The sequence below is a fragment of the Artibeus jamaicensis genome, unplaced genomic scaffold (assembly GCF_021234435.1).
Source record: "Artibeus jamaicensis isolate MK-2021 breed Jamaican fruit bat unplaced genomic scaffold, CSHL_Jam_final scaffold_3307, whole genome shotgun sequence".
NCBI lineage: Eukaryota > Metazoa > Chordata > Mammalia > Chiroptera > Phyllostomidae > Artibeus > Artibeus jamaicensis.
In genome coordinates, this window is record NW_026522040.1 from 6390752 (window position 1) to 6414320 (window position 23569).

Here is a 23569-nt window from a genome sequence, read left to right on the forward strand (position 1 = left end):
CAGGGCCGTGGAACCAGAACCTTTAAATACCAGACTCAAAAACACAAATAAACAAAGCAAAATAAAATACCAGACTCAGCTGTTTCCAGGTGCTTCAGAAATGTACTTGACAAATATTAGTAATAGCAAGATGTTAGAACTACTCACAGCGAGCAATTGAATAAACTGTGATATATTTACATAATGCAATTCTACATGACTGTGCAAAAAATAAAAGAAATAGCCCTGGCTGGTGTGGCTCAGTGGATTGAGTGCGGGCCTGCGAACCGAAGGGTCCCCAGTTTGATTCCGAGACAGGGCACATGCTGGGGTTGCTGGCTGGGCCCCCAGCCAAGGGTGTGTGAGAGGCAGCCACACTCTGATGTCTCGCTCCCTCTCTTTCTCCTTCCCTTCCCCTCTCTCTAAAAATAAATAAATAAAAATCTTTTTAAAATGTAATAAAAATATAAAAGAAATATTTTTTAAAATTTACTTCTGTGGGGTGGCCTCTCAGATATAGTAAATAAAATTTAAAAAATTTTAAGGTTAGAGCAGGGATAGATGCTAGATTTATCCGATATACGTTGTTTTATGGGTTTGGCTATGGAACTTTGTAAATATTTTGCAAAAAATATAAGACAAAATTAAATGTAAACCATTTGTAATAGGAAAATATATGAAACAGCCAAAATACGAATCAGTAGCAGGTTGGCTACCTAATTTTCACTCCATTCATAAAATGAGTTCTGTGCAGTGAAGAGCGGGACTGGCTGCTCGGTGCTTTAACCAGACGATGCTGTGAGGAGAACACAGCGCAGACTACAGGACGCACGCGTAATAGCGGACATAGTGTGCTTATATTTGCCTGCATTTACAAAACCCTGGAAGGAAACCTAAGATATAATGAAAGTAGCTGGAAAGAGGAAAATGGAGAAACTAGAGCACAGGTAGGAAGACTTTTCTTTTTTAAAATATTTTATTTATTTATTTTTAGAGAGGGGAAGGGAAGGAGAAAGAGTGGGAGAGAAACATCAGTGTGTGGTTGCCTCTCATGTGTCCCCTGCTGGGAACTGGCCTGCAACCCAGGCATGTGCCCTGACTGGGAATCGAACCACGATCCTCTGGCTCACAGGTCTGCGCTCAATCCACTGAGCTACACCAGCCAGGGCAGGAAAATTTTTCATTGAGTATCTTAAATGTTATTTCAGGTTCTGACCAAGTACATATATTACCTCTTTAAAGATAAAAATTCATTGAAACATGATTTAAAAATGAAATATTTAAAAAGTCCTAAAAATCAAAAGTGGAATAAAACAAAGGAACCATTGGCTCTAGTTTAAATAGCACATCCACAAAGATGTCTCGAAAACACAGAAATCTGGCTATACTCCTAGTAGAACATGCTCTAAAGATAGAAGAACTGAAAACATCTAAGTAGTTTTTAGCTGTCATGCTGGTGGCGGAGCTGTTGGCTTTGCTATTTGGGGCCAGCTGCGCTGGACGGTGGAATAAATCAAGTGAGCAATTACGTCGGTGTCCCGGAGAACTGACAGGTGAGAACTGTACCAGCTGGAGCATGTCCCCCAAGAGCCAAGCGGGGGCTGTGGAGGAGCCCCTGTCTCCAGCGGGCACCCTCTGGCATCTTGCTGAAAGTGTATCCTTCACTTTCACCCACGCTCCACGCTGCAGGCTCGTCTGAAAGGGAGCCGAGTAAACAGAGACCTAGGCTGGACCGGGCGACTCCGGAGAGAACTGCTCCCGGGCACTGCCCCAGACCCGGGGGGACTGGGAGGCAGCAGGGAGTCCTCGCCGGGTAGATGGAGTTGCACTGTTCGTGGAAGGGGGAGCCTGCAGAATGGGCAGCTTTGGGGTTCATGTAACGTGCTGGCGCTGAGGTTCCTGTGGGCCGGGCAGGTGCAGGTGTCCAGGGGCCACTGCAGCGGGGGGAAATCTGCCGGGACAAACCGATTCCACTGAGGATGGCTTGCGGGTGGTGGTGGAAGTCGGGTGACATCCCAGCCATTTTGAGAGGCTGCTGTATGTACCAAATGACCACACCTGGGTGGCTTTAACCACAGAGATGCCTCCGTTTGGAGGCCAGAAGTCTGAAATGAAGCAGACGGGGCTGCTCCCTCTGAGACTCTGGGACAGGGTGCCCCGTGCCTCCCCCAGGCACGCCTTGGCTGGAGGCACGCGTCACTCCAATCACACTGCCTCCTCCTCTGCTGTGTCTGTCTCCTTTGTGTGTCTCTTGTAAGGACACTTGTCACTGGATTTAGGGCCCACCCAGATAATCCCGGATGATCTCCTTGCCTCAAATCCTTACCTTGATTACATCTACAAAGAACCTGTTTCCAAATAAGGTAACATTCTCAGGTCCTGTGGATTGGGATGTGGGTATATTTTGGGGGGAGCCGCCTTTCAACCCCCTGCAGCACACTTAAAGGAGAACAGGCAAGGACCCTGAGAACAGGAGCCGCCCCTGGGACTAGACCATCGATGCCACAGGACTGCAGAGGGTCCCACTTGGGGAAGACAGAAGGTGGATGTGGACATTTCTACTCTGTTCGGATGCCACTGTTACACCACGGGTTTATTTTTCCGGGGTTTAGCAAAGTCTGTATTGAACGTTCCCACCAGTCTTGCCTGTGCTCGTGGGCCAGAGCGACAGAGGGAGCACAGCTCACCTGGGGCCACGCAGAGTCCGCAGCCATTAGTGGGAGAGACAGGGGGAAGTGGGGATCAGAGGCCCCACCCTCCCGGCTGCCTGCTCTTGGAGAGCTGGCTTCTGTTCTGTCCAGGAAGGTGATGTTCTTTGCGCAATAAGCTGGTGGTCCTGCTACAGAATAAGGAAGGCAGGGAAGGGGTGGGGGAGGGGCGGGGTGCGGAGGGGCGGGCAGAGAGATGGAGTCCAGACCCCGCAGGTTCTGGGCGACCCCCTTGCCCAGGGAAAGGCAGCTCAACCTTCTTTAAGCCAAGGAGCCTCAAGGCAGGCGCTGGCGAGTGCGCGCCTGTGCCTGCAGTGAGCGGTCAGGGTGGTACCGAGGAAGAAGGCACCCCAGGCCGGTCTGGGGCACTCGGGGCTTTCTCTAAGCTGGGGCCTGGAGGCGGGGGTGGGAGAGGCGGGGAAGAAGTGAGCTACCCGGCCTGGACAAAACTGGGCAGACCGCCTGGCCAGGTGGCTTCCGGAGCCGCATCTCCCTCCCCAAAGCAGAGGATAATCGTGCCACCCTGAGAGTGATTGGGGGTCAGACGGGCACACACACTAAGTGGTCGCTGCGCAGTAACTCTCACAAGCCCTGTGGGGGGACCGGAGGAGACTGGTGTGGCCCAGCAGGGAAAGCCTAGCACCTCTGCGGGGACAGGCACCCTGGGGTGACAGGAACAGGGTTGGGAGCTGGCTCTGGGAGGCACTAGGAAAGGGCAGTTCAGGTCCTGAAAGAAAAGCCTCCAGAAGGAGGAATGTCTTCGTGAACCTCACTACCCACGTCATGGCGGGGGGGCATCGTGCAGATTAGCGGGTGTGCTAGCCAGGAAGACTCGGGGGTGCTTTTCCAAAGAACTGTAAGGAGAAGATCCTGCACCCTTCCTCATGCTCAAGATGCCTGTCATTGGGAAGTTCTGCATGGTATCTCTCCCAAGTTTTGCATGCTGCTGCCCAGCACCTACATGGCCCTGTGCTGGGCTGGGAGGCACAGGCAGAAGTTCCTTGGGGAAAAAACACACTCCTCAAGATTGGAGGCCCGTGTTCAGCTCCATGGTGACAACCTCGTGCACCCTCAGCTTTGGAGGGACCCGGCTGCCTCCTGGAAGAGAGAGGGCTAGTCTTAGAGTTCTATTCTCAGCCTCTGTCAATCTCAAAAGCAATGTCCTTCACTGCTGGCACCATTGGCTGGAACCACGGGTGAGCCCATGAATGCTGGAAGAAGGTGGGCACAGCTGAACCGCACACAGGCTTCCGGTGCTCTCAGTGGTAAACAGAGACAACCTGACCCTAAACAGTCATTTGCAGGCTGCCCACACGGTCCTACCCACCCACATCTCTCGCTGGGTGAGTGATGGACCTGTTCGTTCAAAGACCCCAGGGCCTTTCCTTGCTTGACTCCGTAGACATCCAGGGCAGTATGGAATCGCATATTCCAGGATGAAGGGGCCCCAGTTCCCCCCTGCTCCGGGCAGACAGCTCTACCAGGAGGGTCCTTGCTGCCACTCTCTCAGCCCCTCGCTGCTCCGGCCTCTCGCTGCCCCGCCAACGGTCTGTCCTGTGGTGCTGCAGTTCCTGTGCTGCTCTGTGACTCCCCAGGCCTCCAGCCCAGGCTGCTGGAGGAGGACAGAGGTGCCTGGTCACCGGCCCTGACTCCTCCGGCACCCACCAGGCCAGAGCTGCTCCTGCTCCCTGCTGGCTGGGCTCCTGCAGCCAGTGTGCAGGCTCCTGAGGCTTCACACCCCTCCCCCCAACCCTCCCAACCCCCATCTCCCCTCTTCCCAGACTGCTCCCCTCCCTGTGGCTCTGAGGGCAGGACACTGTCATAACTCAGCAGAAACTGGGGTACCAGCCAGTGCATGTGCTCGTGGAACTCAAATTGCCTGAATTCCGAGCCTGCCCTTGCCTTGGTCACCGTGGTGCCACACTGCCCGGTCCTCAGACTCCCCGCCAGTCACTGAAGCAGCTGGACATGAACCCCATGTGTCTGGCCTGGGACACTCGGTCAGGCACCTTGGCCTTCTCTCCCAGCCCTGAAGTAGTCACTTCGGGGAGTCACCTTCCCACAGAGCCCTGGGTGCTCCCTCCACCTTCGCTGGGTGTCTGTTTCCAGTTCCCCGGCTTTCCAGTCACCCCCCTCTCCTGTTCTCCCCGTTCCAGTGCATCCTCCACCTTTTGCCACCACGGCGCTCGCTTTATGTTGCGGCCCCCACTCAGAATATCCTTCATCTCCAGGACCCCCCTGCCCGGTTTTACTTCCCAGGCCTCCTGGCGGATAAGCAAGGCCCCCACCAAACCAGACCCGAGAGCCCGGGCCCCATCAAGCAGGGGCTCTGGAGAATGGGTCTGGCCCAGGCTACAGGAGGGAGAAAGCACTTGTTCCTGGAGGTCAGGGAAGGCTTCCAGGAGGAAGCGACTTTCGAGTCGGGTGGACTGGGAGCGGGTGAGGAGGCACTGGCGCAGAAGGGTTGGCGCTGCCCAGCCCTGAGGCCTCTGGGAGGTGCCTGGAAACAGGCGGGTGGGAAGTGGGGTGGGTTGAGGGGTGCCATGCCGACAGCCTTCCTGAAGCCGGGGATTTCACAGCACCGGAAGGGGGTGCGGGTGGGGCCAGGAGTCCATTCCATCACCGCCAGTTACTGACCAGCTGCTCCTTCGGCCAAGTCATTCCTGTCACTCAGTCTCAGTAGGAGAACAGGGGTGGGGAAGTCTCAGGAACAATGGATGAAAGTGGAGCCTGTGGAAAGCAATGGGGGCCATTAGCCTCCTGCCTTTGTCCTCCCAGCTGGGCGGTATGACAGCCGCTGCTTTTGGCACCTGTCGTGACAGCTGACCCTGCAGTCCTGACTCCAACCCGTGATGGTCTTCCAACCCCAGCTACCCACCTCAGCTCAGGATGGCCCCTCCCACCTGTTGCTGGCCATGGGAGGGGGACAAACGCCCCCCGAACCCCTGTCCTAGAGGAGAAGGAAGAGCCACCTCACAGGGCAGCCACATGGCCCCAGGTTGCCAGGTGTCAGTACTGAATTGTCTGGATTTCTGTGTACCCAGGCCCTGCAGCCAGGGGTGGGTGAGGGGGACAGCCACTAGGGATGGGACAGAGCAAGCAGGACCCAACACGCCTCCCCTAGGAGCCGCCCCTCAGCATCCAGCTTGTTAGCAATTGTGACAGTGAGTACATGTGGCTTTGGTAATCAACACGACCTGTAACCTTGAGATACCACATATAAGAATGTAGCCTAAACAAAACAAAACAAAAAAATGCATTTGTGTGATAGCAGGTATCTGCTGCTCCAGCCTGTGTTCCCAGAAACTGGCCGAGGGGCTTGGTGGGCTGAGAGGCGGAGCCCACGGGCTGGGGTGGGCTGCAGCAGATGGTCTGGTACAAGTGCCCAGAGGACACACGGCCTCTGTGAAGGGTGTCCAGGGGCCCAGGCATGGGGGCGTTCGGCCAGGGAGAGACCCAGTCCACCCCACAGAACGCCCTGGCTGGAGGGGTTCGGACTCTTTGCTTTACAGACGAGTGTCCTGAAGTCCACAGCCTCAGGGCCCAGAGCCAGGCTCTGTGGCCTCGGGGCAGCGCTCGCCACACTGTGGGGTCCTTACCACTGTGGCCTCTGGCCATGACAAGTGACTGCCTCTCATGGGGATCCAGCCGCTTCTGCTCAGCAGAGCCTCCGTCCTCCTTGTCACAGCCACTGCAGACGCAGGCCAAACAACCAGCACCTCGGTTTGAGCAGATGCAGAAACTGAGGCACATGCAGGAGACACCCCGGAGTCCTGCAGCACGAGGGGGTGGAGCTCCCACCAGAATCGGAACTGACTTGGATGGAGGCCCAACGACGAACCCAGGGCAACGTGTTGCTAATTCTGTGGCCCATCTGGGTGGGGACCCAGAGAAGGTGCCCAGCTTCTGCAGACAGAAAACTCAGGTTCGTGGCATGTGCAGATGGTGAAACGTTTTCTGTATTTGTGTGCAGCTCCCACCCCAGTCTTGGTAGATCCCGATTCATGCTGGAAGGGACTCTGCGAAGTTCTGAAAGATAAGAGGTAGCCACTGTCTGCTGGTAAGCTGTGCCCCCAGCCTGCCCTCCGCACAGGTTTGGGCTGGCCTCGCAGTTCAGGGCTCTGACTTCGCCACAGCTTGCTTGGCTTGATTGGATGACTTCTGAGTCTCCCCTGCACCTCCATTTCTCTGCCTGTGAAGTGGGCAGAAATACACTGTCATCGCAGCTCAAGCAGCTCTGGAGTGATGCCCTGTTTGATTACCAAGTGGATTAGAAGTCCTGTGCACTTGATACAAGTAATTCTATCCTGTACATGGATAGTTTCGTTGAAAAGCAGCCTCAGGTGGCCTTCCCCCAGCCTCCCCGCCCCTCCCCTCCAGCCCCGACAGAGTGGGCTGTGAAGGAAAGAGAAAGATGAGAAAGACGAGAGGCTCCTCCTGGCACCCCTGAGGTATCGCTGGTGCTGTTCTTTCTTGCTGAGGGCTCCAAGGAAGACCCAGCAGGGCTGAGCGCCTAGGCGGCACCCCTGTTCCTGCCCGTCCTCCCAGGCTTGGAGTGGTCTCTGCAGAAACCGGCTGCAGGCTGGAGGGCCAGGAGGGCCCCGCCCAGGCGCTCAGCCCTCGGGCCACTGAAAATGTGGAGCTGCACCCTGACCTGCGCCCTGCCCAGCATGGCTTAGTTGGTGGGCGTCCCATCCCGAACTCCACTTTTTCTGGAACCTGTGTCTCTTGGTGAAAGAGAATCCCATAGCATGCAAGCTCAGATCTGGCCTCTGGCCAAGGCTGGGTCTGAGCAGGTGCCCTGGGCATTCAGGTGGAGGGTAAGTGTGCGCTGCCCCGGGGGCAAGGCACACACTGCAAAGTCCCTGGGGTCCGGGCCTCGAGATGCCAGGGGCAAGGGCTCTCGGGTCCCTGAGGTCGGCGTGAGGATGGGGGCCTGGGCGCCCTGCTGCGTCAGCTACTGATTCTGTGTGTTTCTGCCCTTCCTTCCGATCTTGCTAGGTTTTTTCCATGAACAGTGCTTTTGAAGAGGGTCTTTCATCAATTGCTCCTTCTGGAAGTGGGCCTCAAATAAACAAGCAAGCACATAAATGAAACGCGTCCCTGTGGCTTTTCAGGAGGCTGGACATTAATGGAGCAGCATTACCATCTCCACAACGGTCACCATCTCTCCCTCCCACGGGGTGTCAGGGAACTGTAATATTGATATCCAGGCCTCTGATGGCCTCGGCAGCCAAAGCCACAGGCTGCACATGGCTGCTGCAGGCAGCCTGCGGCCTGCACAGGCTGGATGTCTGGGGCTGGCCTGTTGGACTTCAAAGTGGGTGGAAAGTGTCGCGGACATTGGAGCCAAGGCCTCCCTAGACCATGGGCCCCCTCCCTGCCACCAGCAGGCACTGGGCCACCCCGCTCTCCTCACAGACGAAGGACAGAGGGTGGCATGGCTCTCAAACAGGCTCAAGTCCCCAGCTCCACCCCATCCTTGCTGAGTGACCAAATTACTGACCTTCCGAAGCCTCGGTTTTCTCGTCCATGAAGTGGGCATAATAATGCCGGCCTCACACAGCATAAAGCACCCACCCAATAAATGTAACTTTCCTCCTCCTGGGTTTTTTCATTAATTACAGTCCAGAAGAAGAAACTGTGTTCATGAACACAAATGCCATTCATTTATTCAACAAACACAGACGGGTGCTGTTTGCACCTGAGCCCTCGGGCAGTCAGAGGCGGGGTCCGAGCTCTGGGCAGAGAACACGCACAGCCCATGTAGCAATAAGGCACGTAGGCTCTGGGTTTTGTCGATAAAGACGAGAAGGCACAGGAAACGAGAAGAGTCTTCAGGAGGAATATCTCGGTCTTCTAATCTCAAGACTGAGGGTGACCTGAAGGCAGATCAAAGCCGTGTTAGGAAAGCAGTTCTTTAACTGTGAGTCACTTCCAAGCAGCGGGGCCTGGCCAAGGCCTGGGGCAGCCGGCCTGAGCCAGCCACTGCTGCGGCCCCGGCTCCGAGAAGCAGGGCAGAGTGGGCTCCGTGGACCCCAACAGGACTGAGGTCAGAGGGGCCTTCCAGGAGCAAATGGTGGAGCCAGAGAACCAAGAGAGTAGGGTTCAAGTCTCGGGGCTGCCACTCAGTGAGCCGTGGAACTTGAACAAGTCACTCAGTCCCCAGAACCTCAGCTTCCTCATGAGTAGGAAGGGCCACCCTGAGACTGCGTGAGAGGAAGCTTGTGAGAGCTCTTTGTCAACAGCAAAGTGGCCTCACCGGGGCAGGCAGGAGCCAGAAAACCTGCGTCGTTGGGGTCTTGGTCCACCAAGCACCCTCCGAGTGAACCTAAAAACACTCCTGTCAAAACCTCAGGTTTTCCTGCCCCACGGAGATGAGGGGACAGTGGAAGTGTTCGGGGAAGGACTTTGTAAATTGGGATCTGTCCCCCGGCTTGCGGCCTGGGCCTGTCGTGGCCTGGGGGCCCCAGGCCTCTGCAGCAGGTCCAAGAAGCCTGGGGCCTTCACCGCGGCCCTTTACTCCCAGATGCTCCCCCAGAACACTGCAGGGCCAGGCCCTCCCTCCCAGCCCCCTCAAACTTACTCACCCAGGCACAGGAGCAGTGAAAAGATGCTCAGTGCGGTTAGTCATTAGTCATCGAGGAAATGCAAACTAAAACCCCCGAGGAGCTGCAGCCCCACACCCTCCCTGGACCGCGACTGTGAGGAAGGACACGGAGCCGAGCAGCGGGAGCTGTCCCTTCCCTCAGGAGCAGCCAAGGGGGAGGACGAGCAATGGGGGCATGTTGGTGCCTTCAAACTGGCACGGTGAGGGTGTTTGCACCTCAGACACCACCAAATGCCACGAACCGGGGCCTCCGTGCACCCCAGGGAGCTGGTGGTTGAACATTTACCGGGGCGACCTCCAGCGGAAACACACCCACGCACACTGGCACACGAGTGTTCGCCCCGACTTTACGCATGATGGCCAGAAACTGGGACAACCTACACGCCGATCAGCGGGAAACAGATGAGCGACCGTGGCGCGTGCCCGCCACGGAACACGACTCAGCAGAAACAAGGAGGGAGCTATTAATACACACAGCGACTTGGACGAACCTCAGAGCCATTATGCTAAGTGAAAGCGGCCAGGTTATACACTCTTTTTGAAAGAGTTCTAAATGACTGAATTTATATGAAATTCTAGAAAAGGCAGAACTACATCAATAGAAAGCAAATTAGCAGTTTTCCGAGGTGGGAGGCCTGGACATGTGCTGGGGGTGGAGGAAGAGGATGACCTGGGGGAGGGGCGTGAGGGAGATTTGAGGGGTGCCAGGCACGCCCTGCATCCTGTGGTGCAGTTACCTGGTGGCAGTTACCTGGATACACATACTTGTCAACACTCACTCACCTAATTGAACCCTTAAAATGGATCGCTTTTTGGTATGTAAACTGACCTCACCCAACGTGTGCGAACTGAACCAAACGCTTACCCACTTTGCATCCCTCACCCCTAGGCCGTCTCTCGGCTAACAGGTGTGTGGCACCGGTGTGCCCGCAGGCTGCACACCTCAGTACCAGCCTTAGAGAAATCCGCTCACCCCAGTGCCCGTCCACAGGGCAGGCCAGTGGGGAAGCACTTTTGAGTCAGGCTGGCGGGACTGGGCAGAGGCCACTCGCCCACCCAGGTGCCTCTCGACCTCCGTCCTCTGCCTGACAATGCCCCTGACCTGTGGAGGCTGAGTGACAAAACCCTCGTCTTCCCCCATGAAGGCTGGTGGAACTGAGAGGACTGGGGTTGCTGGCGTTAGGAGAGGTGACGGGAGGAGGCGAGGGCCGGGAGGGGCCAAGGCCACGTCATCCTTCACCGTGTGTGCTTGGGGGGTTAACATATGGCAGATAGTAACCAGCTGCTCTCTGCCAGCTCCAGATGGATTTGTTGGGATCAGGAAAGACTGAGGTGGGACATTAGTGCTGAACTTTCTGAGAGGGCTCTTGAGTATGTGCACACTCGTGTGGGTGCCTGTGTGTGAGGGAGCCAGTGCTGTAGAGTCAGGGCGGCGGACAAGGGCGGCTGGGATACAGTTCCTCTCTAGACAAACTCCACTCTGAAATGAGCTTGGGTCCCTCTGGGCTGGGGACAGGGAGATGGAGTCAGGCCCTTTCTCTAGGTACCTAGGAAGGCAATTAGTGGGCTGGTCCATAAGCAAGACCCCAAACCAGAAGCCTGCAGAGCCAGATGGGTACTCACTTCCACAGCCCAAGCCCCTCCCAGGTGGCCCTGTGCACTCTCCTCCCATTAGGGCAGAGGGGACCATCCGTCACCAGCAGGGACGGTGATGTCACAGCTGCAGGCTCCGAGCACAGATAGACGGTTCCAACCCCTCTGAGGCGCTAAATCATTCATGGGGCAGAGAGCCCCAGTGGCAGGAGATTTACTGCCGAGGAAACACTTTAGGGACTTGTGGAAATCAATTCTTTAAAGAGACCCATCAGCTGGCACGTGGCCTAAGGCTGGGGCTTGGGAGTGGGGCAGGGATCCAGTGAAGCGGGACTGGGGTGAGGGGCAGCTTCCCAACTCCAAACTGAGGGGAGGAGAGAGCGCAAGGCCCGCGCCCTGTGGGTCCAAAGTGAAGGCAGACTCCCTGCACGCTGGGAGGGAGGGAGGGGGACTCCCAGCTCACCAGCTCCTGCTCCTCCCGCTACCCCTATGGGGTTTCCGTGCCCATACCGCGGGGGCTCCCCAAGTCAGCAAGACGGAGTGAGGACCGCTGCTGTGATGTGCCCGCTGAGCCCGCTGGCTCTGCGACCTCACAGCACCCGCCCCATCCCACTCCACACAGTCTCTGCTGGAAGCGGAGTCTCCGGCCGGCTCTGGCTTCTCTGGAGTGGAAGCTGGTTACCCACGAAGAGTATGTGGCTTCCTCGAAGGCCCAAACAGTCCAGAATTTCAGAAATTGGTGATTCGGTTCCCGGGGTACCACGTGCTAATTTAACCTGGAGGAGCACGTGACATCCAGAAGTAGCCTGGGGCTCCTGCCACCCCGCCCCCCCAGCACACAGTGGGATCTTCACGTCTCGCACAGCAGGGCTCTTCCGTCCGGTCCAGCCCGGCTCACACGTCTCCGTGGCTGTGGCCACAGCACACTTCCTAAGTGTGTCTGGAAGAAGAAAGGAACAGCATTTTCCAATCGGCTTCGGAGAAGACAACACACCTCCTGGGTTTCCTTTCAATTCTCTCAATGTACAGGTGAGGAAACTGAGGCCTAGAGGGGAACATGGCTTAAGCAAAGTCCATGTCCATGAGACGGGAACATGGGGCGAAGGAAGGCCCCTGGAAGTCACACCGAGCAGTTTCTGCCTCCCTGGAAATGGCCTTGGTCCCCGAGAAAAGGGGCGATGCGTTTAGCCAGCAGCGGCTGTGATGGGGAGGAAGAGACCCGGACAGGCCGTGGCCCCCGTTGTGCCGCCGGAGGGACCCCGCGGGCTCGGGTGGGGACCGCACTCCTGCTCGATGATTCTCGCAAACACATTTGAGCACCAAGCGCCTGCTGAGTGTCCTGCGCGCAGACACCGAGGTGAACGAGAGCGCCGCGGCCCTCGTCCTCCTGGAGCTTGAATTTTCCATCACCCTGGCCTAGTGCTGAAGGCCTGGGCAGGCCATTGCCCCCCATCCAGCCCCCCCCCCCCCCAGGAGCTTGGGCTGTTCTGCAGGCCCCGGGCACTCACAGCGGTTTCTCTTCCTTGACCTGGTCAAAGGCTGCTCCCTACGTTAGGGACCCCTGAGCCTCGGGCAGGACTCCTGGTTGCCCCGCCACCTGTATCCGCGCCGCCTCAGCCAGTCCCCCGCCAGCGGCCTGCAGTTCGAGGTGGGCCGAGCAGGCGGACGCCTGCAGGCGCGCAGGCCGGTGGAGCTTCGTGACGAGCAGACGCCTGGAGCGGAGGGTCCGCAGTTCCGGCCGCCCCAACCCCCCACCCGCGTCCAGAGCGCTCCTCCTGCACCCCCGCAGCCCCGCCTCTCCCTGCGCTCCCCCATTCTCCACACGCCCCGCGCCGCCTCCGGGGCAGGAGGGGCGGTCAGCTCGCAGCCCCGGGCTCTGAGATAACCCTCCTGGTAGACGCCCGGGCACTTGCTTCGCACCCACCCCTCGGGTTTGTCCCCAGGAAAATCCCTGCAGTTCCGAGGTCCCCTCCGGTTCTCCGAGAGGGACCTAGAGGCCGCAGCCCGCGCACAGGACCTGGGCGGCTCTGAGGCAGGGAGCTCCCCGGGCGCCCACCCTAGGCGGTCCCCCGGCATTTCCGTTTGAATCCCCCAGCTCCCTACCCCCGCTCCAGGAGGCCTCTCTGGCCCCTCCGACTCAGCCCAAGGCACAAGCCCCAGGCAGGCGTCCGGAGAACTGGGCAGTGGTCCGGGCTCTGGCCCCAATTCGGGGCCTACCTGGGCTCTGATGCCTTCTGTGAAAAAGGAGGGGCTGGATCAGACAAACCCCGTACCCCTGGGAGGGGGCGCGGGGTCAACCAAACGGACCCCAAGGCAGACAGCGAGAGGCGACACTCGCAGTGACTCGGAGGCTGAGAGCATCCTGAGCCGGGGCCGCAGGGGCGCAGGCCACCGAGGCAGCGCCGTCGGCGAAGCGCGCCCCGGGGAGGTGGGCGCAGCGGGGCTACGCGCCTGGACAGGCTGCCAGCTCCGAGCGAGGGAGACGAACACGCGCCCCGAACGCAGTGCAGGGCCGGACCGAGCTGCCTGGCAAACAGGGAAAAGGCCGTCCCACGCCCGCGCACGAGCTGCACGTCCCCCTCCAAGAAAGGCGGGCAACGTGGCCCTTTCGAGCGGGGGTGGCGCCTGCAGGACTAATAACTGCTTCCTGAAGAAGCGTTTTGCTTTTGCTGTTTCCGAAGCGCGTGCAAAAAAACATTTCGTTACTCGAGTCTCCGGACAGTCCTCTGACTTGGGCAAGCTGCCAGTTTACAAACAAAAACCATTTTTTTTTTTTTAAACCGAGGCTCATAAAGGTCAGGCAGACGCCCAACAAATACGTGTTAAGTGCTTACAAACAGAGATTATTCTAATTTGAGACAATTAAACCTTAACTCTCTGAAGCATCCCAAAACAGAAATAAAGGGGTTTGCCTGCTGTGGGGGCTGAAGTTTTCAGCTAAATTTTGCTTTGGACCCGGGAAGTGAAACGTGGCCCGTGGCCAAAACCGCATCTGTGTCACCGACCTCTGGGTCATCTGCTGAAGGCTGCGCCCCCCCCGCCTCCCCGCCACCAACTGCAGACAAAATCTCCGCTTAGAACCTCGGGGTTCCCAGCCCTAGGGCTCCGGAATGGCTCCGGGGGGCAGGCGGGGACCCCGGCTCTTCGCACGTGATGTCTCACAGGCCGGCTCCGCGTCGGGGCGCAGTGGATGCCGGGGGTTGGGGTCCTCCGGGCCAGATCCCGCGGGTCAGGTGGATGGAGAAGCTAGGTTTCCAGCCCCGGAGGGACCCCGGCCAGCTCTGGCCTAGCGGACAGGGCCTCTTTCCAGGAGCCACGCCCAGTTTTCTCCCCCCATTTCCAAAAGGAGGTGCGACGGGTGTTGGCTTTTCACGACAGAGGAGGAGACCCAGGCTGGACTCAGTCCAACGCCCTGAGCCCGCACCTAGAGCTTGGTCCCTCATTCCCGCCGGCCGCCTTCCCCGCCGACTCAGGTCACCCACATCCTGGGGTGGGCGCTCAAGCCTCAGCCTCCGCCAGGGCCACACTCAACGGGGGTGTCGCCTGGTGGAGGAAGGTGGGAGACTAGGCTGCAAACCCAGCTCAGGTGGCTCCCGGCCGGCGGGCAGCGGAAACCCCGGTTGAGCGTGTGACACCCCCACAACCGGGGGTGTGGGGACTCCGTCCCCACCTCTACCCTGCCCCCCGAGCCGCAGTCGCTCTCAGCCCCGCAGGCCCCCCTCTCTCACTCACTTCTCCAGGCTTCAATAGACCGAATCAGACTTTTAAAAAAAATTCCTGGAGTTTCTTTCTTTTTTTTTTTTAATTGAAAATGTAACACAAGCATACAGTAGCCAAACACACACCTCAAACTGCCTAGAAAGAATCCAGACGAAAGGAAGTCCCTGTCCTCTGGCCCTTAGCTGTCCCCCACGGAGGTCACTCCCATTGGCTCAGTCCCGGTTTCCGCGGGAGACTTCTGTGCGCACAAAACCTGGCTCCAGCCGCCACCACAACCACTGCATATTTTCACACAAACAGAAGCACGGTGTCTTTTGCGTTTCCCGCTTAACACCCAAAATACTTCCCAGGATGTACGAGTACGGTCCCCCTGCTCCTCCACAGAGCTGAGCAGATTACCACGGCGGGGGCGCCTTTGACCCTCTTCCTCCGCGTTGTCGTTGTTCTTGCCCCACGATCCCGACACTCCTCCCGCAGCCCAGCCTCCGGGTTCCTGGCCCCCAGAGAACGTGCAGAGACCGTGCGTCTCTGGAAGGAGAACGCACAGCCGCGCAAACACACCGTTTTCGGGAAAAGTTGGGAGATTCGTTGGGTTTCAAACACTCCTGCAAGCTCCAGATTCCAGTGTAGAGCCCTGGGGGCTGCGGCTGGGCCGTGACCGAAAGGCAGTGCAGAGGGGCCCCCAGCATCCCGGAGCCCCCGGCACGCGGCCGCGGAGGGGCGTGGGGTGGGGGGTCGGCGGCGAGACCTGCAGGGGCAACACAGGAGCCAGAAATACGGCGGCGGCGCGCAGACGGCCGGGAGGCGCAGGCCGGGGCGCAGGGTCCCAGGCAGTGATGGTGCCTGTCCTGCCGTTGGCAGAGACGCACGCACGTCCCCACACTTGCCTTCTGTGCACCGAGTCGTTCTACTCATTTTGCAAATAGGGAAACTGAGGCTCTCAGAGGTCAATCGCTGGGAATGGCGCAGCAGCTGGTAACTGAGGCGGGGCTCCCCTTACAGAGAGTGCCAGTCCCGCGGTCGTGGGGCCGAGAGCCCGGGGCAGCGCGGGGGCCCGGCCAGCCTAAGCGAGGCCCGCGAGAGGACACCCGCCCCTGCCCCTGCAGCCACGTGGCGGGAAGGGAAGTGAGATCGAGAGGGTCGACGATTTTTTCACCCAACATTTTCGGCACAAATTGGGACTGTCGTAGGGGGGCGAGGTTTGGGGTTAAGGAAGCAAAGTGGGGCCGGGAAAAACACCAATATGGCCGGAGAGAAAAGCCAAGGAGAGAGCGAGAGGTCATGTCCGGGGACGGAGTGAGGGGCGCCGCAGTCCTCCAGGTTGGAGTCGGCGAGGTGGCCCTTCCTACAGGTTTTGGGGTGCTTCCTAAGCCCGACCCGCAACGCAGGTCGAGGAACCCAAAGCCATGCGTCGCGTACGCGCGGCTCCGGGGGGAGTGGGAGGTTGGTGGCCAGCGACAAGGGCTTCTCCAGAGGGAGGGGGTGCGGCCTGCGCCCGGGAGGGCAGCACGCACGTGGGCGCGCGGGGAGCAGGGCAGGCAGGCGGAGCGTGGACCTGAGGTCGTCCCGAGCCGCCTCCTCCCCCGCCTGTGCCCCGAGCCGAAAGGGATCCGAGGTATCGGGTCCCTGGGGGCCGCCCCCTTAGCGTTCGGGTCCAGCTCGGGTTACCGGCCGGGCCCGCTCCCTAAAATATGTATGAGGCTTTTGCGGGTGTAGTTTCGCGGCCCCTCCCGGAGCGGGGCCGGGGGCGTCGGCGTGCGCCGGGAGCCGGGGGCGGGGGGCCGCGGTGGGGGCGAGAAAGCAGCGCCGGCTCCCGAGGCCGGCTCGACTTTCAGCAGCGCATTTAAGAAAAGGTGGAAACTGGATCTGTCTTGGCGGTGCCCCCGCCCCGCCAGCACCGACGGCCGGACCCCAAGGCCTGGTCGGTGGCTCGCTTTGCGCTGAGCGGTGTCTGGTTCTCAACAGCAGGTGAATGGACCCGGGCGGGGCGCGCCGGGCGCGGGGGCGGGGCGCGCCCTATAAAGGGGGAGCGGCCGGCCGCGGGGGCCACTCGCCACCAGAGTGGCCTGCGCTCCGGCTTTGCAGTCTCTGGCACACCGCGCCCCGCCGCTCGGCATCCTGCGGCCCTCGGGGACCAGGTAGGACGAGTGTGGGGATGCCGCCAAGGAAATTCGGGGTGACCTGGCGAGGCGGGGAATGTGTGCGGGCCGGGAGCGGTTAATGTGGAAGCCCCCACCCACACACCTTTGGCGTGATGGGCCCATTGGCCCTTTGGCTTAGGGTCGCCCTGTCCGGGTCCTGGCGCTTCGAACCCATATCTAGCTGCGCTGCGAGGGAGCCCAGCGACTGTGCGCGGGTGGGAGTCTGGCCACCTCCCCCGGCTGCGACCTCCAGAGGCGGAGCAGGCCCCGCCCAGGAGTCGGACCTATTGAAGGACCGTATCCGCACCGTCACCCTCGACTGATCTCCGCTCGGCGGGGGCGGGGGCGGGAACTGTAGACCCCGCTCCCGCAGCCGCCACCGCCACTCCCTTCCTTCCTTCTAGCCGAGGACAAGGTGCTAACGGTCTCCAATCTTAATACAAGAAGCCCTTAGATTTGGTGGGGGCATCGGTTAAGCCCTCTCCTTTTTAGGGGTTTCTCAGTTGGCCAGGAGACCTAGGAGCTAAAAGGCAGGAAGACGGATTAACGTTTTATTTTAATCTGTTTTTGAACCGCGGTTGCCGTCTGGGGCGGCAAGGCGGGGCTGGGAAGGGCGCCCAAAACGGCGTGGGGAGGGAGGGCGCTCCGGTGCCCAGGATGCCGGGGAAGGAGGCGGCGGCCACCGCGACGCCGACAGCCCGGGAGTCTCCTGGCCCCCGCCCCGCCCCTCGGAATGCTCCCGGAGGTATCGGACCGGAGGACCGCTGAAAAGGATCTATCTAATCCGCGTCCGCCCCCTCTCGGGGGAGCTGCCGCAGCGGGGAGAAGATAGGGGGATGGGAACGGGTCTGGGGGCGGCTCCCCTCCCCCTCTCCCTTCCTGGACAGGCGGCCTTTGTTCCCGGCCGCAGCCGCGGGCAGACACCTGTGAGGCAGCAGAGCCGGGGGAGCGTAGGTGGGTGAGGACGGGGCGGGGAGCGCTTCATCCCTACTCACGCCCTGCGCCCCCGGGGCCCGGCAGACCCACTGGGGCAACTCGGCCTAACGCCATTTCTGCGGGGACGACTGCGGAGATCCATCCAGTGGCCCCAGAGTGCATCCCAGCTCCAAACGCACTTCCCCTCCCCCAGCCCAGGGTCGAATTTCCAAAAACGCAGCGCTACACACACCTCGGCTAGCTCCGGGCTCGGAGGGCGGTGGGATGGCAGCGCGTCGGGGCGCACCTCGGCCAGCGGCACCCTAGACCGAGGGCAGGAGGCCGCGGCACCAGGCGGGCGGCGAGACCCCCGGGGACCAGACCCATCCGGGTCGGGAGAGCGGGCGGGGCTCGCGGCGTCTCCGCAGTCCCAGTCGGGCGTGTCCTGCGCGGTGCACCAACCGGAGCCACATTCAAGGTGAATCATCCCGGGCCCGCCCCCCGCCCTTCCCCCCGCCTCTCGGCACCTGAGCCAATGGCGCGGAGCTGGGGGAAAGGCGGGGCCCAGGGGCCGAAAACCCTCCCAGAGTCATTATCGCTGCACTCCGTCGAGCCTCCGCACCTCTGCGCCGGAACCCGCGGGCCTTCCTTCGGCCGCGCCGTCCGAGGCATCCTGCGCACCCTTTTCCTCCGACTCCGGGCCCCTGTCCTCTCCTGCCCTGCCCCGCGGGCCGAGCGGAGGTGGCCCCCTCTCAGGTGGCCGGGCAGGGGCGTCCCCCGGCAGACCTGTCACCCGACACCCAGGAAGCGCGCGGCCCCGTCCCGGCTCCTCTTTGTTCCCCCGCGGCGCTCCGCGCTCGGGCGCCGCCTCTTCCCGCGTAGCGCAGTGGAGGATCAGGCGCTGCCCTTGGCCCGACCTGGGGTCATCTCGGGTTCAGTCCATCTGGCCCGCTCCGAACCAGGGCCCTTTTTGCCGTGTTTCTCCGGTGTGGACTCCGCGCGAGCTGGGAGGCGGCGGTGCTTCCAGCTCCGAGCCGGCGCAGGTGAGTGTCCGGGGCGGGGCCGGGTGGAGCCAGCGCCAGGCGGGGAAGAGAAGGTGGAGGCGGGCGCCCCGGGGCGAACCGAGCGAGAATCCAAGTTGCGGGCGGGGGGCCGGGCCGGCGGGGGCTGCTTGGCGCGGACGGCCTTCGGGGACGACCCAGCAGGGCGGCCTCCCAGCTCTCCCGGGCCTTCCAGCGGAGGCGCCCACGCGGCCCTTTGGTCCTGGGTCCCCGGAGACTCGTGCGTCCAGCGCTGTGGCCTTGGCCAGGGGTGGCCGCGCGATTTGAGTGCGGATTGTGTTCGGCGAGGTGCGTATCCGCGCGGGCCCCAGCACCTCCCCGGGGAATCGGGCAGGGGTGGCGTCGCCGCCCTGGCGGGCTCAGGTCGGAAGCGCAGGCTGCTAGGTGGCCGGCGACCAGGACAGAGGAGAGTTGGATATTGGAGAGCTGGCTGGTATCTTCAGCCACCTCTCAGGGCTTCAAGGTTGGTCGTTAACGCTTCGGTGGCCCCGGGGCGGCCCCGCCCAGTGTGCAGCAAGGCGAAGCAGACCACAGACTTCCATCTCATTTCTGCTTCGCGGTCGCCCATCCTGGGAGCCTCAGACCACGCGGCTGAGACACCCTCCCCCCATCCCGGTCAGCTCTAGCCAGCACCGGGCCCCTCTGGGCTCGGATGTGGGCGGGCGTCTGGATAGCGCTTCTCCGACGCCTCACTGGTGAGCCCATCCTAGGAATCGGGCTGTGGGGGCGCCGCCCCAGAGTCTGGGGTCGCTGGATTACAATGGGCCCTCCAGGCCGAGCCAATCGCCCTCCCTTCCCCCAGTGCCCGCACCCGCATCCCAACGCTGCGTGTGGCTGTGCCCGCGAGGGACTGGGGGCGCTAATACTGGCTCAGAGCGATTAGGAGCCCGGAGCCCGCAGTGTCCTAATCAACCTCCCCACCCCCGCCCCCAAGGGTTAGGTGAGGACGAGCTCCCTGCTTTCTGCCGGACTTCGCAAATCTCTTGAGGATTAAAGGCCCGATTTTCCTCCTGGAGGCCGGGTGGCGGAAATCTGCGCTGCGCCCCTGGTCCTTTGGGGGGGCGGGTCACTGGGCTCCACCGGGTGCGCACCACCCCTCCGCCCATCCCGCAGTGAGTCGACGGGCAGGTCTCTGGGCCGAGGCTGCGCCTTCCAAGAAATCTGCCCTGGCGGTGGATCGAGCGCACCGCCAGGAATGTTGCCCCGCGCCCAGCTCTGAACCGCGAGGGGGCCCGCTCATTCTCCGTGAGGCTCTGGGTTCGGATTCCTGCTGCTAATACGCAGCCTCCTCTGCTGGTTTCTTTCCGGCTCACGGCCGTTCCTCCTTGCACTGGAGGCCCTGGCTCTGCCCCTGGGGAGGGGGAAGTGGGCCCTGTGGGGTCGGCCTTATGCAAAGAAGGAAAAAAATCTGGGGTACGGTTCTCATTTGTGAGAATTTCGTTTATTCCTTTTCCCCTACCAGGCGGGTTAACAGGGCGCAGGGGCTTGTGCTGTGAGCCCACAAGTCTCCAGGCCGAGTTAACGGTGGGTGCGCAGGTACCAGGGCCTCCTTCGAAACAGCTTTTGGCCCCTCCCTTGAGACGTCACGGGGAGACAGGGCGGGCGTTCCCGAGGGCCACAACCACCCCCAGTCTCCAGCTCCTTGGGCCTCCGGGACATTCGATGCAGATGAAGGACCCCAGGGTCGGCTGGGCGCGGGTGTCGCCCGCAGATCCTGGACTCCGGAGTCCTTGTGTGGATGTCAAGTAGAGAGCCTCAGGGCCTCATGATGGCAAAAGACCCAGATCTTATTAGAGTGCTTGCTCCAAGAGGGAGTGTGGGACCTGCGTGCATGGGTGCCTGCGGGCCGAGTGCAGAGAGGGAAACCTCCAGAGGAAGCGAGGCTCCGCGGTGTGGGGAGGTGGTCCTAGCAGAGTTTAGGAGGAGCAGGGAGCCGTAGTGTGTGCGTGAGGCCCTCGGTGCCCCGGGCGCTCTGGCCGCACTGGTGTCAGGCAGCCTCCCCTCCTGGCCTGCGAGTTGGGTCCCCAAGATGCTCTTCTCTTTGCCTGGAGCTAGCTCACCCCGGGCTAGGGTGAGAGACAGGGAGCCTGCTCCATGTCCTTACCTTCATATTCCCGCTCCCAGAAGTGGCTATTTGTTTCTTTGGACCTCAAGGTCAGGGCCGCCCCCACCCCAGGGAGGGCAGAGAAGGTTGCTCTGAGGATTCACCGAGAACCATAGGCCACAGTTTTCCCTTCTGACCTTTCAAATGGAGCTATTGTTGCTTATGCTCTCCCAGCTCCCCTTGCCCTTCCCTTCTGAGAGTGGGGGACCCTGCTTTCCTAGGGCTCAGACTCAAGCCTGCCCCATCGGAGATCGGAGAGGCGCCACAAGGCTCTAGGGTGGGCGCCGCCCGGGCACTGCGTCACCCGGTCCTGCGGCATTCACATTTGCAGGGGTGAGGCCGGCGCAGGGGAGGGGCCTCGCCCAGCTTCCCTCGAGAACTCGTGCTAGTGGGGGATTTGGCCTTGGAAGCTATTCTCTGCACCCCCTCCCAAGTCAGTTGCAAAGACGAGGAAAACAGACTCAGTGTCTCCACAGAGACGCCACAGTTAGCCAGAAGGAGTGGCCCCCAAAGCCCCAGGTGATCTGCCCCAGCCCTGGCTTTGCCTGTGGACCCTTCTGTCTCTAGGGCTGGGGACAGCAGACCCTGTAAACACGGTCCTTTCCTTGGTTGCCTGTTGTGGAGCTCGTGCCATGTCGCCCGCCCTCTCTCTTCGGAAAAAACACAAAGAAGAAGGAATTCAGGGTTGTATTTAAGTCCCCTACCCCCAGCCCCCACCACTAAGGCCTCTCGTTGCTTAGAGCGGAGGCCTTGGGAAGAAGTCGGAACAGTCCCCCCGGAGGGTCTGCACTCTCTGTCTCAGCAGAGTTGCCCCGACATCTGTTGACGGAAGAATTTGGGGGTGGGCCCAACGCTGCGCTACGACCGCGTTTTGGGTGGGTCTGATGGTGACCGGCCTGAGGTGGGGGGGTATCCGGCTCCCTCCACTGGCCTCTTGGGCTTCGGTAACGCTCCCACCGCTCGGGGTGGGAGATACCCCGTCCCTTGTCCTTTGCTTTAGTTGAGTTCAGAGTCGTACCGAGGGACACTGGGGCAGAATGCCCAGAAATAGCTTCCGAAGACCCCCACCCTGCCGTGCTGGGGCGGCCTCTGGAGGACCGGAGCCCAGCCTGGGGCAGGTGCCGCTCGGGGCAGCAGCCCCCGGGGGTGGGGCGGGGGTGCCCTGCGCAGTGGGTGCGGATTCGCAGCGGTGCAGCGGTGCGGGAGGCGGAAAGGCTCCCAGCAGCCTTAGGTCACGGGGAGAAGCCTCATCGCCGAGGGTTTTTTCCCAGCGCCCAGGCCCGGGGACTCCTGCTGACCCTTCCAGGGTGCTTTTCTAGCCACCCTGCCCCCTGCATTCCAGGCCGGCTGTTCCGCAGCCGTCCGCGGAGAGCCCCCAGGGCCCCTGCCCTGGACGCCAGCCCCCCAGAGACGGGCCGCTCTCTCCTCCCCGCCCTTCTCCCCCAGGCGCTGGGCACCAGAGACGGGGGCTGCCGCAGTGACTTCTCTCAAGGCAGCCGCGGTGGCAACCTCTGATGCAACCTCCCCGGTCCCTCCCTCGCCTCCCTGCCTCTGCTTTCCTCTGCAGTCCCCTCTGAACCAGCCAGAAACCGCGCCCCTGGCTGAGTTAGCTGCGCCGCCACTGCTCCTCCGCCATGGGACTTCCTGTCCACTTGTCCACCTGGGCGGTCCGCGGTCTGGTCTGGTTTGGGATGGCCCGGGAACAGCAAGATTGGTTTGCCCCCTGGGGCTCTGTGTCTGCCACAGAGCTGGCTGGGGGACTGAGGGTGGCAGAGACCTAGGCATCTTGGACCAGGGCTGCTGGTACGTGCTCAGAGAGGCATGGAGTGACTCCCTCTCTAGCCCCCCCACTGGCCGTTGCCCCTTCCAGGCCGGGCCTGGTGCTCGGAGAGGAGAATCCGGCCAGATGCCTGCTACTGTCAGCTGGATTGACTCTGTCCCCATCCTAAGCAAGGGTGGGCTGGGTGAGGGTGGAGGGACTGTGGGTGGGCCTTCAGGTTAAGGTCAGAAACACCTTTTGGGGGGCATCTCCCCCACCCTCTGCAAAGCCGGGAGTTCAGCCCTCCTCTGCTGCTGTGGCTGTCTCCTCCAAGGTCATCTTGGGCAGAGACAAGGTTCATCGATCTTGGGAAGGAAGGGGTGGGATGGGGAGGGCGGCCGGAGGCCGGGCGGGGCCTCTCCACAGGGTCCGCAGGCAGGCCCGAGAGCCGACTCCTGTTCTGTGTATGGCACTGGTAGAATTCACTGTGAACAGTCTGGGTCAGTGAATTACCGAAGGGCCATAAACAGAGCAGAGACAGATCCTCGAGTGTCTCGGGAGCGCCCCACCCGCCGTGGCCCCACACTGGACGTCGCACACGGCTACTTCCAAGGGTGCAGGGACGTCAAGAGCCCCTCCAGCGTGACCCAGAGGGCCTGCATGACCACCACCTGCTTGGCCGATTTTGGCACTAGCACATTTTTGCTTGTGTCGCTCCGCTCTGAGCAATCATGTGCAGTGCCAATATGGGAAAAGCGGGCACTGCGGCCACTCGAACCTCCCCTGCACCTCGTTGTCCAGGCCCCACCACCGGCTCCTTGTGGGCTCCCTGGCCCATCTGGCTCAGTGGCTGTGAGGCCCGCAGGCCCGTGGGCAGTCAGATCGCCTTACATGGCCTGGGGCCACAGCTGAGCTGGAAGCCCCGCAATCTGAGCCGGGCCGGCAGATGGGGCCGCCTGCGGCAGGGGAAGGGGGGCCC

The 23569-nt window shown here is 61.0% G+C and overlaps 2 long non-coding RNA genes across 2 annotated transcripts; both read right to left on the reverse strand.

Annotated features, from left to right (window-relative positions):
• Window positions 1–646: 646 nt before the first annotated feature.
• On the reverse strand, window positions 647–6350 carry LOC128626139 (uncharacterized). Its single transcript, XR_008390064.1, has 4 exons — window positions 6287–6350; window positions 5325–5417; window positions 2667–2815; window positions 647–1930 (listed from the first exon to the last, which is right to left on the reverse strand). It is a non-coding gene; the product is annotated as an uncharacterized LOC128626139 (long non-coding RNA).
• Window positions 6351–6832: 482 nt separating this feature from the next.
• On the reverse strand, window positions 6833–18449 carry LOC119064288 (uncharacterized). The gene is made up of 3 exons (XR_005085354.2): window positions 17920–18449; window positions 8194–8569; window positions 6833–6879 (listed from the first exon to the last, which is right to left on the reverse strand). It is a non-coding gene; the product is annotated as an uncharacterized LOC119064288 (long non-coding RNA).
• Window positions 18450–23569: the final 5120 nt, after the last annotated feature.